The sequence below is a fragment of the Callithrix jacchus genome, chromosome 6, assembly GCF_049354715.1.
Source record: "Callithrix jacchus isolate 240 chromosome 6, calJac240_pri, whole genome shotgun sequence".
NCBI classification, from domain to species: Eukaryota; Metazoa; Chordata; class Mammalia; order Primates; family Cebidae; genus Callithrix; species Callithrix jacchus.
Window position 1 is genome coordinate 51,380,696 of NC_133507.1, and position 13,238 is coordinate 51,393,933.

Below are 13,238 nucleotides of genomic sequence, written 5' to 3' on the forward strand. Positions count from 1 at the left end.
CCACTGGCCTCGGCCTCCCAAAGCAGAAGCTGTTTTAGCCATTCACATCCATTGACATAAAGTAACTAATTATTTTTATGCAAAGATCCCAACAATTTTGTTAGGTTTGGAGAGTTTGGGACAAGATGCCTCAGGAAACTTCATGGTTTGCAGTATAATTCATTAATGCCTGTGAAGGCGATATTGCTACTACTGACAGCAGTAATAGATAATGCTTATTAGAAGCTTTCTTAATCTCCCCAATGTCACACAGCTATTAAGTTGGAGAGCCAGGTCTTGAACCCATGTTTTTGGAGCCACAGTTTATACTTTCAACCACTATAACCTGCTGTCTCCAGTGTGGTGTGTGCACAATGAGTGGAGGTCTGTTCAACCTCTTTTCACAATCCCCTTTCCTAAAGTCAGGAGACAGTGTTGACCAGGGCTAAACAATGTTTCTGGAAGCTATGGTGTGGGTTTGCAAAATGGATAGTTTCTTGAAATATGAAAGACTTTTATTTTTCATCACAACTGATCAGTACCAAAACCTGCAGGGAAGGAATCTATTTATATTGCTAGGAATTAACTGGAGGATATAGTTAACAGATTTCCTACAACATTTTAGAGAATTTTCAAGGCAGAGTTGCTCTATGCAGATCTTATATTTGTATTTATCCATTGTAAAGCAAGAGATGTACAATTTGTCTCTGAGAAAAAACTCTAGTGTATACAAGCAAGCAACTTATTCTAGCAAAATAAATGCTGCACATTTCTCTTTACTGTGAAACTTTTTGTAAACACTAGGCAACCTGTAAGTAGGGCACTGAAGTTACAGCCATACCAGTGATCTATTGGTCCAATAGCTTTTTGCTGTTCTGCTACAGGGAATGTCCTTTGGGGGCATTTGTTGCCTTAGTCATGGATTGATTTGATTGCTGGGGCTAGACACCTACTGAAGCAATCAAAAATAATAAGTGGAGTGGGGCATAACATCCCAGAGAAAACATCTAGGGACAGGATTTGGGAAATGGAGAGTTTCTAGTGCTTCTTCTAGACTGATTCCTGTTTTATATTCTGAATGTGGTGATACGTTTGTGTAGCACTTATGATTTACAAAATGCTTCACCATACACTATCTAATTCATCCTTGCTGCTCTGAAAGGTAAGAATTACTATCATCATTTAGAGGGTAAAGAAACAGTCTGAGAGAAGTTAAATATCTCAGAGTTTTGGAGCTGGGTGGGGGATTCAGGACTTGTGATATCACGTGTAGTGTTTGTTATACCTCCCAAGAACTTCCTATGTGACCACGATCATGAGAGGTTTAACACAAGGGTTTCTATCAGAAAATCATACATTTTACTGATATGTATCAACTTTCTATTTTTAGAAAATATGGTAAAATCAGGATTCTTCACTTCTTTGGCCACTGCATTATTTTTATGAAACGAACTATTCCTGGAAAAAGATGTTTGAAATATATTTGCAATTCATGATGTTCTATTCTCATGAAGCAAGACCTTCAAGACTTTGGGGAGGTATTTGATTTCTTCTATGTTTTCCTTCTGCAGAAGTCAATCTTTGCTAATATATTTAATCATAGACTGGAAAAAAATAAAATGACCAAGTGTTGAAGTGGTCACAAGAAGAATGGCAAGCAGTATTAACTTCTCACTCTGTTCTAGTACATTAGACTGGGCATAAACTACTGTTTGTATCATTGACAAGTTTCTTTACAGTTTTGGAGCTATATTAAACACCAATATGGGCAGAGGCCTTGAGGGCAAATTGCTAACTCTTCAAAGTAGCATAGTGTGGTGAAAAGAGCCACATAGTGTGGTGAAAAGGCTTTAGACTCAAGCATCTGAGTAAGCATCCTGGCTTAATTATTGATAAGTTACTTAACATTAGATAAGTTACTTAGCTTCTCTTAGCTTCGGTTTCTTCGTATGTATAATAGGGCCAATAATATCCACTTTGCATAGTTGCTGTGTTTATTCTATGTAGGCAAATCTCTGGCACAACCTGGTTGTATAGTAGGCTCCTGGTAAATGACAGCCATCATTGCTATTATCTGAGGAATCAGTAAGTCTCGTAATTATCTCAATTTCTTTCCAGTTTAAACTGATCACAAGTCTCATTTAGTGCCTGTCTTAAAGGCTAGCTCACCACATGCAGTGCTGGAGTAATTGGTATGATGCTTATGTCTCCGCTTGTCTGCTGGCTGGGAAGATCCAGATTCAAAGCCAAAGCTATGAGCCGTCTGCCACTGTAAAGCCAGACTATGTTGTTGCTCTCTCTTCAAAACAAGGTGTGATGTCTGAAGAACCTTGATCTGTCTTTTCTGGATGGTCAAATCTGTGTACCTTAGAAAGATTTAGCTAATATCTTGAATTTAGTGTGAAAGGAGGACTCGGTGGACACATTTTTTGAGGAATTCCCGCTGTTTATAAGGCATTGATGTGATCATCTGACCATGACATATACTGTCTGTTAGGGAAATAGAATTGATTCTTACCAAAAAAACATATACAGTTCCTTGAGTTCCATTTCACAAATGGTCACCCAGTACCTAATATCAGCTGGATATAATATGATTATAATAGTATAAGACTGCATTGCATAAACCACAACCAGAAATTATCTTTGTGACATTATTAGAAACTATAACTAAAGGCAAACGATTCATTTTTATCCTGTAAAAGGAAAAAACAACTATAAAATCTTTAGCATCCATAGGTTCCTCAACACCCATGTCCAAGGGGGCCAGCTGTCCCTCAGCTCAGAAAATAGCTTCAGGTGTTGCGTTCTACCATTCTCTATAATGATTTAACATGAGGTTAATACAGAGCAGTTTTGCAGCAATAAGCAATGCCTTGGCTAAATGCTCTTGCCCCTAAGTGTAGGATTTTAAAAAATATCTTCTATGTAATATAGTTACAATGTTAGAGGCTTCATGGCAGAATATCTTGAATGCTTGCAAGATTTTGAAATCAGGTTTACCATTCTGAATGTTACTTAACAAAATTGCATACTGAGGCCCATTGTGGGGCGAATGGAAAGTCCATCATGTAAAACAGATTAGCTACACATTAATACCTTCCAGTTTGCACCAGTTTATTGACTTGGAATAGCCACTTACTCTTTAAAATTGGATAAACAAAGGGAAAGTTCTGTGTTAGATCTTTCAGAATATGAAATAGATCAAATGGATTTTGTTTTTTTTTAAGATAGTCTTACTCTCTCACCAAGACTAGACAGCAGCGATGAGCTCATGGCTCACTGCAGCCTTAAACTCCTGAACTCAAGCCATTTTCCAGACTCAGCTTCCTAAGTAGGTGGGACTACAAATGTTTGCCACCACACCTGGCTAATCTTTTCTTCTGTAGAGAAGCGATCTCACCATGTTGACAAGGCTGGTTTCAAACTCCTGGCCTCAAGCGACTGTCCCACTTTGGCCTTCCAAGTGTTGGGATTACAGGCATGAGCTATCACACCCAGCCTTAGGATGAATTTTATCTAATTATATGTATCTTTAGAATGTTTGAATGAGAACTATTTATGAGATATGTGAAGCCAGCTGAGGCTGCATAAGAAAATTACATTTGCTAATTGTCCTCTTTCCTCACACAAAAACCTAGACACAATTAGAAACAGAGAAAAGGAATAGTAATGTTTGCACAGTGCCTTTGTAATTTTTTGAAGAGAAAGCAAACACCTTTTATGTGAGAAAATCACTTTTGTGTGATCATCTAAACTTTGGAGCATATAATTAATATGCGCCTAATCAGAAATTTATGTTCAAGGTATTTCTTTAATTTGCAGGCTGGTTCAGCTGTTTTGTAACAACTAGGGAGATAATGCTTGAAATAGTAGCTTTTCGAGGAGAAAACAATACAGGGCAGGTATGAAACTTCCAAAAGGAATTTAGTGCTTTTGATACCTTGGCAATGAAATTTGTCATCCAAAGTATTATGGAAAAACTGGAAAACTTACCATGCAGACTTCCAAAGTACTTCCAAAGAGGAATTTAGTGCTTTTGATACCTCAGCAGTGAAATTTGTCATCCAAAATATTATGGAAAAACTGGAAAACTTACCATGCAGACTTAAAAGAAATACTAGCTTCAGCCATTTTTGAAACAAACAAACAAACGTGTGTGAAAATAGCTCATAGTAGGTATTATCTAGTTTAAAAGTTAATACTGAATATGCCTTTTTTTGCAGAAGTCACATGGTTCTTTTTTTTAAATTGCATTTTAGGTTTTGGGGTACATGTGCAGAACATGCAAGATAGTTGCGCAGGTACACACGTGGCAGTGTGATTTGCTGCCTTCCTCCCCTTCACCCACATCTGGCATTTCTCCCCATGCTATCCCTCCCCAACTCCCCCCCTCCCGCTGTCCCTCCCCTATTCCCCCCAATAGACCCCAGGGTGTAGTGCTCCCTTCCTGTGTCCATGTGTTCTCATTGTTCATCACCCACCTATGAGTGAGAACATGCGGTATTTCATTTTCTGTTCTTGTGTCAGTTTGCTGAGAATGATGGTCTCCAGATTCATCCGTGTCCCTACAAAGGACATGAACTAATCAAACTCCACAGCTTCTGCACGGCAAAAGAAACAGTGATTAGAGTGAATTGGCAATCAACAGAATGGGAAAAAATTTTTGCAGTTTACCCATCTGACAAAGGGCTGATATCCAGAATTTGCAAAGAACTAAAATAGATTTACAAGAAAAAAACAAAAGCCCATTCAAAAATGGGCAAAGCATATGAACAGACACTTTACAAAAGAAGACATATATGATGCCACATGGTTCTTTAAAAAGTTTTCTGAGCTGGGCGTGGTGACTCACACCTGCAATCCCAGCACTTTGGGAGGCTGAGGCAGGAGGATCGCTTGAGACCAGAAGTTGGACACCTGCCTGGGCAGCATAGTGAGACTTTGTGTCTACTAAAAATCAAAAAGATTAGCTGGGCATGGTGGCCATGCCTGTAGTGCTAGCTGCTCGGGAGGCTGAGGAGAGAGGATCACTCAAACCTGGGAGATCAAGGCTACAGTGAGCTCTGATTGAGCCACTGCACTCTAGCATGGGCAACACAGTGAGATTCTGTCTCAGTAAATGAATAAATAAATAAATAAGTAGATAAAAATTTCTAACTGCTCATTTTTATTTATTTATTTTTTTTATTTATTTTATTTTTTTAAATTTTTTATTTGATTATAGGTTTTGGGGTACATGAGCAGAGCATGAGAGACAGTTGCGTAGGTACACACATGGCAGTGTGCTTTGCTTTTCTTCTCCCCTTCACCCACATTTGGCATTTCTCCCCAGGCTATCCCTCCCCACCTCCCCCTCCCACTGGCCCTCCCCTTTTCCCCCCAATAGACCCCAGTGTTTAGTACTCCCCTTTCTGTGTCCATGTGTTCTCATTTTTCATCACCCACCTATGAGTGAGAATATGCGGTGTTTCATTTTCTGTTCTTGTGTCAGTTTGCTGAGGATGATGTTCTCCAGATTCATCCATGTCCCTACAAACGACACGAACTCATCATTTCTGATTGCTGCATAATATTCCATGGTGTATATGTGCCACATTTTTCCAATCCAGTCTATTATCAATGGGCATTTGGGTTGATTCCAGGTCTTTGCTATTGTAAACAGTGCTGCAATGAACATTCGTGTACATGTGTCCTTATAGTAGAACGATTTATAGTCTTTTGGATATATACCCAGTAATGGGATTGCTGGGTCAAATGGAATTTCTATTTCTAAGGCCTTGAGGAATCGCCACACTGTCTTCCACAATGGTTGAACTAATTTACACTCCCACCAACAGTGTAAAAGTGTTCCTTTTTCTCCACATCCTCTCCAGCATCTGTTGTCTCCAGATATTTTAATGATCGCCATTCTAACTGGCGTGAGATGGTATCTCAATGTGGTTTTGATTTGCATCTCTCTGATTACCAGTGACGATGAGCATTTTTTCATATGATTGTTGGCCTCATATATGTCTTCTTTCATAAAGTGTCTGTTCATATCCTTTGCCCACTTTTGAATGGGCTTGTTTGTTTTTTTCCTGTAAATCTGCTTGAGTTCTTTGTAAATTCTGGATATCAGCCCTTTGTCAGATGGGTAGACTGCGAAAATTTTTTCCCATTCTGTTGGTTGCCGATCCACTCTAGTGACTGTTTCTTTTGCCGTGCAGAAGCTGTGGAGTTTCATTAGGTCCCATTTGTCTATTTTGGCTTTTGTTGCCAATGCTTTTGGTGTTTTGTTCATGAAGTCCTTGCCTACTCCTATGTCCTGGATAGTTTTGCCTAGATTTCCTTCTAGGGTTTTTATGGTGCCAGGTCTTATGTTTAAGTCTTTAATCCATCTGGAGTTAATTTTAGTGTAAGGTGTCAGGAAGGGGTCCAGTTTCTGCTTTCTGCACATGGCTAGCCAGTTTTCCCAACACCATTTGTTAAACATGGAATCCTTGCCCCATTGCTTGTTTTTGTCAGGTTTATCAAAGATTGTATAGTTGTATGTATGTTGTGTTGCCTCCGGTGCCTCTGTTTTGTTCCATTGGTCTATATCTCTGTTTTGGTACCAGTACCATGCTGTTTTGATTACTGTAGCCTTGTAGTATAGTTTGAAATCCGGTAGTGTGATGCCCCCCGCTGTGTTCTTTTTGCTTAGAATTGACTTGGCTATGCGGGCTCCCTTTTGGTTCCATATGAAGTTCATGGTGGTTTTTTCCAGTTCTGTGAAGAAAGTCAATGGTAGCTTGAAGGGATAGCGTTGATTCTGTAAATTACTTTGGGCAGTATAGCCATTTTCACGATATTAATTCTTCCTAACCATGAACATGGAATGTTTCTCCATCTGTTTGTGTCCTCTCTGATTTCGTTGAGCAGTGGTTTGTAGTTCTCCTTGAAGAGGTCCCTTACATTCCTTGTGAGTTGTATTCCAAGGTATTTTATTCTTTTTGTAGCAATTGCGAATGGCAGTTCGCTCTTGATTTGGCTTTCTTTAAGTCTGTTATTGGTGTAGACGAATGCTTGTGATTTTTGCACATTGATTTTATATCCTGAGACTTTGCTGAAGTTGTTTATCAGTTTCAGGAGTTTTTGGGCTGAGGCAATGGGGTCTTCTAGGTATACTATCATGTCGTCTGCAAATAGAGACAATTTGGCTTCCACCTTTCCTATTTGAATACCCTTTATTTCTTTTTCTTGCCTGATTGCTCTGGCTAGAACTTCCAGTACTATATTGAATAGGAGTGGTGAGAGAGGGCATCCTTGTCTAGTGCCAGATTTCAAAGGGAATGCTTCCAGTTTTTGCCCATTCAGTATGATATTGGCTGTTGGTTTGTCATAAATAGCTTTTATTACTTTGAGATACGTTCCATCGATACCGAGTTTATTGAGGGTTTTTAGCATAAAGGGCTGTTGAATTTTGTCAAATGCCTTCTCTGCATCAATTGAGATAATCATGTGGTTTTTGTTTTTGGTTCTGTTTATGTGGTGAATTACGTTGATAGACTTGCGTATGTTGAACCAGCCTTGCATCCCCGGGATGAATCCTACTTGATCATGATGAATAAGTTTTTTGATTTGCTGTTGCAATCGGCTTGCCAATATTTTATTGAAGATTTTTGCATCTATGTTCATCATGGATATTGGCCTGAAGTTTTCTTTTCTCGTTGGGTCTCTGCCGGGTTTTGGTATCAGAATGATGTTGGTCTCATAAAATGATTTGGGAAGGATTCCCTCTTTTTGGATTGTTTGAAATAGTTTTAGAAGGAATGGTACCAGCTCCTCCTTGTGTGTCTGGTAGAATTCGGCTGTGAACCCGTCTGGACCTGGGCTTTTTTTGTGAGGTAGGCTCTTAATTGCTGCCTCGACTTCAGACCTTGTTATTGGTCTATTCATAGTTTCAGCTTCCTCCTGGTTTAGGCTTGGGAGGACACAGGAGTCCAGGAATTTATCCATTTCTTCCAGGTTTACTAGTTTATGCGCATATAGTTGTTTGTAATATTCTCTGATGATGGTTTGAATTTCTGTGGAATCTGTGGTGATTTCCCCTTTATCATTTTTTATTGCATCTATTTGGTTGTTCTCTCTCTTTTTTTTAATCAATCTGGCTAGTGGTCTGTCTATTTTGTTGATCTTTTCAAAAAACCAGCTCTTGGATTTATTGATTTTTTGAAGGGTTTTTCGTGTCTCAATCTCCTTCAGCTCAGCTCTGATCTTAGTAATTTCTTGTCTTCTGCTGGGTTTTGAGTTTTTTTGATCTTGCTCCTCTAGCTCTTCCAATTTTGACGATAGGGTGTCAATTTTGGATCTCTCCATTCTCCTCTTATGGGCACTTATTGCTATATACTTTCCTCTAGAGACTGCTTTAAATGTGTCCCAGAGGTTCTGGCACGTTGTGTCTTCGTTCTCATTGGTTTCGAAGAACTTCTTTATTTCTGCCTTCATTTCATTGTTTACCCAGTCAACATTCAAGAGCCAGTTGTTCAGTTTCCATGAAGCTGTGCGGTTCTGGGTCAGTTTCTGAATTCTGAGTTCTAACTTGATTGCACTATGGTCTGAGAGGCTGTTTGTTATGATTTCAGTTGTTTTGCATTTGTTGAGCAGTGCTTTACTTCCAATTATGTGGTCAATTTTAGAGTAGGTGTGATGTGGTGCTGAGAAGAATGTGTATTCTGTGGATTTGGGGTTGAGAGTTCTGTAAATGTCCACCAGGTTTGCTTGCTCCAGGTCTGAGTTCAAACCCTGGATATCCTTGTTGATTTTCTGTCTGGTTGATCTGTCTAGTATTGACAGTGGAGTGTTAAAGTCTCCCACTATTATTGTGTGGGAGTCTAAGTCCTTTTGTAAGTCATTAAGAACTTGCCTTATGTATCTGGGTGCTCCTGTGTTGGGTCCATATATGTTTAGGATCGTTAGCTCTTCTTGTTGTATCGATCCTTTTACCATTATGTAATGGCCTTCTTTGTCTCTTTTGATCTTTGTTGCTTTAAAGTCTATTTTATCAGAGATGAGAATTGCAACTCCTGCTTTTTTTTGCTTTCCATTAGCTTGGTAAATCTTCCTCCATCCCTTTATTTTGAGCCTTTGTGTATCCTTGCATGTGAGATGGGTTTCCTGGATACAGCACACTGATGGGTTTTGTCTTTTTATCCAGTTTGCCAGTCTGTGTCTTTTGATTGGTGCATTTAGTCCATTTACATTTAGGGTTAATATTGTTACGTGTGAATTTGATACTGCCATTTTGATGCTAAGTGGCTGTTTTGCCTGTTAGTTGTTGTAGATTCTTCATTATGTTGAAGCTCTTTAGCATTCAGTGTGATTTTGGAATGGCTGGTACTGATTGAGCCTTTCTATGTGTAGTGCCTCTTTTAGGAGCTCTTGTAAAGCAGGCCTGGTGGTGACAAAATCTCTGAGTACTTGCTTGTTCACAAAGGATTTTATTCTTCCTTCACTTCTGAAGCTCAGTTTGGCTGGATATGAAATTCTGGGTTGAAAGTTCTTTTCTTTAAGAATGTTGAATATTGGCCCCCACTCTCTTCTGGCTTGTAGTGTTTCTGCCGAGAGATCTGCTGTGAGTCTGATGGGCTTCCCTTTGTGGGTGACCCGACCTTTCTCTCTGGCTGCCCTTAGTATTCTCTCCTTTATTTCAACCCTGTTGAATCTGACGATTATGTGCCTTGGGGTTGCTCTTCTTGCGGAATATCTTTGTGGTGTTCTCTGTATTTCCTGCAAGTGAGTGTTGGCTTGTCTTGCTAGGTGGGGGAAATTTTCCTGGATGATGTCCTGAAGAGTATTTTCCAGCTTGGATTCATTCTCTTCGTCCCCTTCTGGTACACCTATCAAACGTAGGTTAGGTCTTTTCACATAGTCCCACATTTCTTGGAGACTTTGTTCATTCCTTTTTGCGCTTTTTTCTCTGATCTTGGTTTCTCGTTTTATTTCATTGAGTTGGTCTTCGACTTCAGATATTCTTTCTTCTGCTTGGTCAATTCGGCTATTGAAACTTGTGTTTGCTTTGTGAAGTTCTCGTATTGTGTTTTTCAGCTCCTTTAATTCATTCATATTCCTCTCTAAGGTATCCATTCTTGTTATCATTTCCTCGAATCTTTTTTCAAATCTTTTTTCAAGGTTCTTAGTTTCTTTGCATTGATTTAATACATGATCTTTTAGCTCACAAAAGTTTCTCATTATCCATCTTCTGAAGTCTAATTCCGTCATTTCGTCACAGTCATTCTCCGTCCAGCTTTGCTCCCTTGCTGGTGAGGAGTTTTGGTCCTTTCTAGGAGGCAAGGTGTTCTGGTTTTGTGTGTTTTCCTCCTTTTTGCGCTGGTTTCTTCCCATCTTGTGGATTTGTCCGCTGGTCTTCTGCGTAGTTGCTGACTTTTCGTTTGGGTCTCTGAGTGGACACCCAGAATGTTGATGATGAAGTATTTCTGTTGCTTGGTTTTCCTTCTACCAGTCTAGCCCCTTCGCTGTACGACTGCTGAGGTCCGCTCCAGACCCTGCTTGTCTGGGGTGCACCTCTAGTAGCTGTGGCACAGCGAGGGATGCTACCAGTTTCTTTTTCTGGTCTCTTTGTCCCAGGATGATGCCTGCCTAATGTCAGTCTTTTGGATATAGAGGGGTCAGGGAGCTGCTTGAGGAGACAGTTTGTACTTTATAGGGGTTTAATTGCTGAGCTGTGCACTCTGTTGTTCATTCAGGGCTGTTATGCTGCTATGTTTGATTCTGCTGCAACAGATCTCATTAAAAAACCCTTTTTTTATTTTTTTCTCAAATGCTCTGTGTTGAGGGGTTTGGGCTTTATTTTTGGATGTCCGATCAGGTGTCCTGCCCAGCTAGAAGGCAGACTAGCCACTGTTTGGCTGCCGAGGCTCCGCCCTGCTGTTGTGTGATTCGCGCTGTTCATGCCGGCTCTGCTGTGGTCTCCGCCACGCCCTGCGGCGGAGTCTCTTTGTTGTAGCGTGTTGCCTCAGCAATGGTAGGCTGCATCAGCAGTGGGCGTGTATCTCAGTAGGGACGGGTTGCCTCGGCAACGGCTGGCTGCGTCAGCAGTGGGCGTGTATCTCAATTGGGGCGGGTTGCCTCGGTAGTGGTGGACGCCCCTCCCCCACAGAGCGTCTCGGACCGTCTGCTCGGGATAGTTTGAAATCGCGGTTTTGTTCGTCCCACTGGGTATCCCAATCCCTGCAATCCCCTGGGCTGGCCTATTGTCCAAGTCTCGTTCAGTCTCAAGTCCAGCCCTCTCAAGTCTCAGGTTGCCAGTTCAACAGGGCACCCGGACAAGCGCGCCCTGTGGGCATTGCTGGGTAGGGCCGGCCGCCGCCGCCCTGGCTGCCGGCTTCGCCAGGCAGACCTACTGCCTGGCGTCCCGTGTCTTTTTTATACTTGGGAGTTTCCCCGTTCTGTGGGCAACAAAGATCAGTCTGGAAATGCCGCTCTGACTCACCGTTTGCAGATTCAACGAGAAGAGCTCCAATCCTGGGTTGTTCTCACAGCGCCATCTTGAGTCCCTCCCTACTGCTCATTTTTATTAGTCTATATTTGTTGACTTTACATCAAAGCCATAAAGATTACCTGGACAAAACAATGTACAAAGAACTGTACAGAAGGAAGGCAATTCTATTTAGTAGGTTATCTATAATAAATCATAATGTCAACACATAATAAAAGAAAAAAAAGTGAACAAATTGAGGTGTTTATTTCTCTGAAGAGATATTCCATTTTAGTACCAATATGTCTGTGGAGTGAAATTTTAATTTAGTGGTTTAGTCACAGTGCTCCTATTAACATAATAAGAGTTGGGTTGTTAACTGCTCGTGTTGCTAAGGCATAACCCTAAGAACTGCACATTCAAAACAAAATGTGTGCTGAACATATTGGAAAGGACAAGAACTTTAGTTCTTCACTTTTAACTATATTGTTCATTGCTTTTAAAAAATGTGTAATGTATCATATATTCAAATCAAAGAATAAAGTATATACATAAAGCATAAAGAAGAATAAATTGGACATCCTTCTACTCACATCAGATTAAAATGTAACACTGGCTAGGCGCAGTGGCTCACACCTGTAATCCTAGCACTTTGGGAGACCAGGGCAGGCAGATCACTTGAGGTCAGGAGTTGGAGATCAGCATGGCCAACATGGTGAAACCCCGTCTCTACTAAAAATACAAAAATTAGCCAGATGTAGTGGTGCACTCCTGTAATCTCAGCTACTCAGGAGGCTGAGGCAGGAGAATCGCTTGAAGCCAGGAGGTGGAGGTTGCAGTGAGCCAAGATTGAGTCATTGCCCTCCAGCCTGGGGGAGAAAAGTGAAACTCTGTCTCAAAAACAAAAAACAACTTGCCACTACATTGAAATCTTCTGCTGTCCAGTCACAGTAATATTATCCTTCCTCTCAATGCCACCACTTTTGTTGCCTTGCTGAGTGTTTTGTGATTCTCCCTTTGTTTCCCTCCCCCATGGCTTTGCCACCTGTTTATGTTTTCCTAATCAATATGCAATTTAATTTTGCATGATTTTCAACTTTGTATAAATGGAATAATTCTACATGTATCCTTTTGTTGCTTTTTCCGTCCAACATTATGTTTTTGAGATTAATTCATGTTGAAATGTGCAGCAATAATTGTCCATGCTGCATAATGTTCCTTTGTATAAATATATCACAATTTATCTGTTCTACTATCGATAGACTTTTGAGTTATTTCTAGTCTTTTTTTAAAGTTTTGCTATTATCAGTAATGCTGCTATGGACATTTTGTACATGTCTCCTGAAATCTTGGCATCATATTGGCATGACCACAGGCTTTTAACTATTCATTTGTGTAACTTTTATTTATTTATTTTTAACTCTTAGGTTTGAAGGTCCATGTAAAGGTCTGTTTTATAGGTGAACTCACGTCATGGGGGTTTGTCATATAGACTATTTCATCACCCAGGTATTAAGCCTGGTACCCAAGAGTAATTTGTTCCGCCCTTCTCCCTCCTCTAACCCTCCACCCTCAGGTAGACCTCACTGTCTGTCGTTTTCTCTTTTATGTTCATGAGTTCTCATCCTTTAGCTCCCACTTATAAGTGAGAACATGCGGTATTTGGTTTTCTGTTTTTGTGTTAGTTTGCTAGCGATAATAGCCTCCAGCTATCCCCTTGCTTTGGCAAAAACTTGATCTCATTCTTTTTATGTCTGCATAGTATTCCATGGGGCATATGTACTACATTTTTTTATCCAGT

The 13,238-nt window shown here is 40.3% G+C and overlaps 1 protein-coding gene across 1 annotated transcript in view; it reads left to right on the forward strand.

Annotated features, from left to right (window-relative positions):
* The window catches only part of PDE11A (phosphodiesterase 11A), a 409,487-nt gene that overhangs the window by 21,019 nt on the left and 375,230 nt on the right, over positions 1 to 13,238 (forward strand). The window lies entirely within an intron of this gene.